The sequence below is a fragment of the Thermobia domestica genome, chromosome 2 (genome assembly GCF_964235325.1).
Source record: "Thermobia domestica chromosome 2, izTheDome1.hap1.1, whole genome shotgun sequence".
Lineage (NCBI taxonomy): Eukaryota > Metazoa > Arthropoda > Insecta > Zygentoma > Lepismatidae > Thermobia > Thermobia domestica.
The window spans coordinates 354,752,628-354,758,627 of record NC_137455.1 but is presented as its reverse complement, the minus strand read 5'-3'; positions in this window follow the sequence as shown (position 1 = coordinate 354,758,627).

Sequence of the window (6,000 nt, the reverse complement as noted above, 5' to 3'; positions counted from 1 at the left end):
ATTGCAAGGAAACTTTGTGTATGAACAACATACCAAAAAATAAAGGCACACGTTTTATTTTGTGCTGAGGAACGATTTCAGGGGGCAAAAGCTATCACCCAAAATTTTGAAAGTTAAGGCCCGGAAGGCCAGAGGAAGTGAACCGAACAGAATGAAATTATGCACAAATATTGTCGACATAAAATGAGGGAATACGTTTTTCTCATTTTCCTGAGAAAAAAAAAAGAAAACCGTTTAGGTGGGACACACACACCTCCAGAAATTTGATCATGAAATATCAAAACTGCTAATAACAGAAGTGTTTGAAGGACATGACGAATTGGAACGACACATTGTGTAGGGACAATACGCAAAAAATAAACGAATACGGTTTTTCTTTTATTTTCTGCGGAAAAACGGTTTTAGGGGGCAAAAGCCCCCATCCCAAATTTTGAAATTTGAGGCCCAAAATGCAAGAAGAAGTGCACCGAATTAAATGAAATTGTGCGCAGATATTGTAGACGAAAAACGAAATAATTGGGTTTCGTATTCTCCTGGGAAAAGCGGTTGAGTGAGGCACGGACCTTCTAAACCGTTGATTACGGAATATCAAAAGTGCAAATAAGCATACGCAAAAGTTCCTAAAGAATATGGAGAATTGGAACGAAACTTCGTAAAGGGACTATTTGCAAAACAGTATATGAAACGTGTTTTAATTTTTGCGGAAAAACAGTGTTGGGGCCTAGGTCCCATCCCCCCCAAAAAAGGAAATATTACCGTAATAGCTCAGAAAGGAGTGGACCCAAGCAAATCAAATTGTGTGTAGACATTATATGTAAAATAAGGGCTCTCGTGTTTCTCAAGTGTTCCTATCCGTTTTGCTTCAAATTTGGCATACCAATAGCAAACTGGAAATAAATCGACACGTGTTTTTCTTTATGCTGAAAAAACATTGCAAGGGTAAAAGTGCCTCCTGAAATACTATAAAATACGCTATACTGTTTGTGTTTGCTGTTACTTGATCCGCCAAATTTGAAGAAATCGGATGGAGACACGACACTTGTGAAACACGAGAGGCCATATTTTACATATCCAATATCTACATACAATTGCTTTCGCTTCGGTTTACTTCTCCTGCGACTCAACGCCTCGGTTCACTCACATTTTTTTTTCTTTCAGGAAAATACGAAACACGTATTCCCTCACCTTACCTCTACAATATTAGTGGACATTTCATTCACTTCGGTCCACTTCTTGTTGTCTTTTGGGGTCAAATTCCAAAATTGTAGACGGGGGCTTTTGCCAACCAAAACCGTTTTTAACCAAAATTAAAAAAATGTATTCGTTTATTTTTTGCGTATTGCCCATACTCGCTCCGTGGCTAAGTGGTTAGCGTACGCGCCTTTGGCGTGGGAGACCCGGGTTCGATTCCCGGCGGGAGCTCATGTGGTTCGGATTCCACGTTAATCAGTAGGTCCACGTCTCATATAGCCTCGCTGCTGAAAGGGACGCTAAACTAAAATCAACTCAACTCAACCCATACACGCAGTTTGATGCAATTCTTCATGTCCGTTACATGCATCTGATATACTGTTACTAGATATTTTGATATTTCGTGATGAAGGGTTTGGAGGGATCCATGCTCCACCTGGCCGTTTTTTCCAGGAAAATAAGGAAACTTATTCCCTAATTTTGTGTCTACAATATCTGTCCATATTTCATTCACTTCACTTCACTTCTTCTTACCTTTCGCGCGTCAACTTTCAAAATTTTGGTTTTGGGTTCTTTTGCCCCTAAAACCGTCTTTCCGCAAAAAAGAAAAACATATTCTTTATTTTTTGTCCACAGAAAGTTTTGTTGCAATTCTTCATGTTTTTTACACACATCTAACATATTGTTACTAGCATTTTTCATTTTTGTGATCAAAGCTTTGGAGGGGTCGGTGCCCCACCCAACCGATTTCTAAAGGAAAATACGAAACCCGTATTCACTCACTTTATGTTTACAATATCTGTGTACAAATTCACTCCCTTCGGTTCACTTCTTTTTGCCTTTCGGGAGTCAGCATTCAAAATTTTGTTTGGGAGGTTTTGCTCCCCAAAAACCGTTTTCCCGCAGAACATAACAAAACCCGTATTCATTTACTTTCTGCGTATTGTCCATACACAAAGTTATGTTGCAATTCTTTATTTCCTTTACACACATCTGACATACTGTTATTATTACTTTTGATTTTTCGGGATCAAAGGTTTGGAGGGGTCTGTGCACCACCCTACTGTTTTTCCCAGGAAAGTACCAAACTCATACCCTCATTTCACGTCTGCAATATCTGTGCACAATTTCATTCACTTCGGCTCACTTCTTCTTGCCTTTCGGACGTCAACTTTCAAATTTTCGGGTGGTGGCTTTTGCCCCTGAAACCGTTTTTTCGCAGAACAAAAAAAAAAGTATTCATTTTTCTGCGTATTCTTAATACACAAAGTTATGTTGGAATTCTTCAAGTTGTTTGCACACATCTGACATACTGTTGGCAGCACTTTTAATATTCCGTGATCACAGGTTTGGAGGGGTCCATGCAGCACCCAACCCTGTTTTCCAGGAAAATAGAAAACCGTATTCCCTCATTTTACGTCTACAATATCTGTGTAGAAATTCATTCACTTCGGTTCACTTCTTTTTGCCTTTCGGGCGTCAATTTTCAAAATTTTGTGCGGGAGCTTTTGCCCCCTAATACCAGTTTTCAACAGAACATAAAAGAACCCGAATTGATTTATTTCTGGCGTATTATCCATACAAAAAGTTTCATTGCAATTCTTCATGTCTCTTATACTCTTTCTACATACTGTTATTAGCATTTTAATTTTTTGTGATCAAAGGTTTGGAGGGGTCCGTGCCCCACACGACTATTTTCTCCAGGAAAATATGAAACCCGTATCCTTATTTTGTCTACAATATATGTTCACATTTGCACTCACTTCGATTCACTTCTTGGGGCCGCGGTGGCTCAGTGGTAGAGCGTTCACCTCTGGTGCTTGGAGTCCCGGGTTCGATCCCAGCCCCCGCCAAGTGAACTTTGTGGTGGACAAACACCGTGTGCGTGGGTTTTCTCGGGGTTCTCCCGTTTCCTCCCACTTTCTTCATTCCACCATTTCATTCATTACTCATCATCACCGTCTCCTTTAGCCTAACCGGCATAACCGTGGGACGTAAAACTTAAAGATTTCATTTCATTTTTTTTCGATTCACTTCTGTTTGCCTTTCGAGTTAAACTTTCAAAATTTAGGGTGGGAGCTTTTGCCCACTAAAACCGTTTTCCCGCAGAACTTAGAAAAACCCGTATTCGTTTACTTTTTGCGTATTGTCCATACACAAAGTTATGTTGCAATTTTTCATGTCCTTGACACACATCTGACATACTAGCACTTTTGATATTTTGTGATCATACGTTAGGGAGGGTCCGTGCCGCACCCACTCCTTTTTTTCCAGGAAAATAGCAAACCCATATTACCTCATTTTATGTCTACAATGTCCGTGCACAATTTGATTCACTTCGGTTCACTTCTTTTTGCCTTCCCGGCGTCAACTTTCATAATTTTGTGTGAGCTTTTGCCCCTAAAACAGTTTTTCCGCAGAAAAACCCTTCTCCATTTTTTTTTTTTTTTTTTTTGCGTATTGCCCGTACATAAAGTTTCATTGGAATTCTTCATGTCCTTTACACAAATCTGATATACTGTTACTAGCACTTTTGATATTTCCTGAGCAAATGTTTGGAGTGGTCCGTGCCCCACCTAACAGTTTTTTCAGGAAATACGGAACTAGAATTCCCACATTTTATTTTCACAATATGTGTGAAAAATTTCATTCACTTCGGTTCACTTCTTCTTGCTTTTTCGGCGTCAAATTTCAAACTTTTGGGGTGGGTTCATTTGCCCCCCTAAAACCGTTTTCCTGCAGAACATTAAGAAAACGTATTCTTTCATTTTTTGCCTATTGTTCATACACAAAGTTTCGTTGCAATTCTTCATGTCCTATACACACATTTGACATATTGTTACAAGAACTTTTATTTTTCGTGGTCAAATGTTTGGAGGGGTCCTTGCCCCACGCGGCCGTTTTTTCCAGGGAAATACGACATTCGTATCCTCATTTTACGTATTCAATATCTGTGAAAATGTTTATTCACTTCGGTTTACTTCTGCTTTTCAGGGGCCGCCGTGGCTCAGTGGTAAAGCATTCACCTCTGGTGCTTGGGATCCTGGGTTCGATCCCAGCCCCCGCTAAGTGAAGTTTGTGGTGGACAAACACCGTGTGCGTGGGTTTTCTAGGGGCTCTCCGTTTCCTCCCACTTTCTTCATTCCACCATTTCATTCATTACTCATCATCAACGTCTGTCTCCTTTAGCCTAACCGGCATAAGCGTGAGACGTAAAACTGAAAAATTTCATTTTTTCTTCTGCCTTTCGGGCGTCAACTTCCAAAATTTTGTGTGGGAATTTTTCCCTCTAAAACCGTTTTCCGCGGAAAATAAAAAAAAACAATATTCATTTATTTTTTTGTCCACACATAAAGTTTCGTTGCAATTCTTCATGTCCTTTACACACATCTCAGATACGGTTACTTGCACTTTTGATATTTCGTGATCAAAGGTTTGGAGGGGTTAGTGCCCCACCGAACCGTTACTTCCAGAAAAATACTAAAACCGTATTCCCCCATTTTATATCTACAATATCTGTGCACAATTTCATTCACTTCGGTTCACTTCCTTTTGCCTTTCGGGCATCAACTTTCAAAATTTTGGGTTTGAGCTTTTTTCCCTTAAAACTGTTTTTTTCACAGAAAATTTAAATAAATGTTTTCCTTTATTTTTTGCGTATTGTCCATAGACGCAGTTTGATTAAATTCTTCATGTCCCTTACACACATCTGACATGCTGTTACCAGCACATTTGATTTTCCGTGCCACGTTCCGTGCCCCACCTAACCGTTTTTTCGAGGAAAATACGAAACTCGTATCCTCATGTTACGTTTGCAATATCTGCGCTTAATTTCGTTCACTTCGGTTCACTTCTTGCCTTTCGGACATCAAGTTTCAAAATTTTGGGTGGGAGCTTTTGCCCCTAAATCCGTTTTTCCGCAGAAAATTTAAAAAGGCCGTATTCCTTTAGTTTTTGCGTATTTTCAATACAAAATGTTCCGTTGCAATTATTCATGTCTTTTACACACTTCTGACATACTGTTACTAGCAGTTTTGATATTTCGTGATAAAAGGTTTGGAGGGGTCCGTGCCCCACCCAACCGTTTTTTCCAGGAAAATACGAAACTCGTATTCCCTCCTTTTACGTCTACAATATCTGTGCACAATTTTATTCACTTTGATTCAGTTGTTCTTGCCTTTCGCGTGTCAACTTTCACAATATAGAGTGGGGCTTTTATATTAAAACTTACGTAACTTTATGTAACTTTTTTCTTTTTTATGAGATTCTTTTTTTGGGAGGTGAAGAGAGAAATGTTTTCCTCTGATATGTGTCTTTTGCCATTCATCTTTTTTGAACTGCTTAAGTAAGATCATTTTGTAACTTTTGATGTCATCCATCTCCGTCATGATAATATTATTGTTATTTTTAACAATTTGTTTTATTCTCTCATTTGCAGTCTGCCACACTGATATATTTATTACAAAATTGAGGTTTGGTCCAGCGCCTTTCGAATTCGGAACCAACCCAACCGCCGAGCTTTTTGGGTTGCCTGCTATTGCAGGAAAACGAGAATTGCAGGTGGTAATGCACTTTTGGAGTCGTGTATACATTTGCTGCTTGAACAATTTTCTTTGTTTGGATGACAATTGTCCGTTATACGTTTAATAATTTGAACAATCTCCGCTATTCGATTATTTATTCGAATAATATCTGTCATTCCATTATTTATTCGAATGATTTATTATTCGATCAATGCCCGCTATGCTGTTAATTATTCGAACAGTGTTCGCTATTCGATTATTCCAACAATATCCACTATTTGATTAA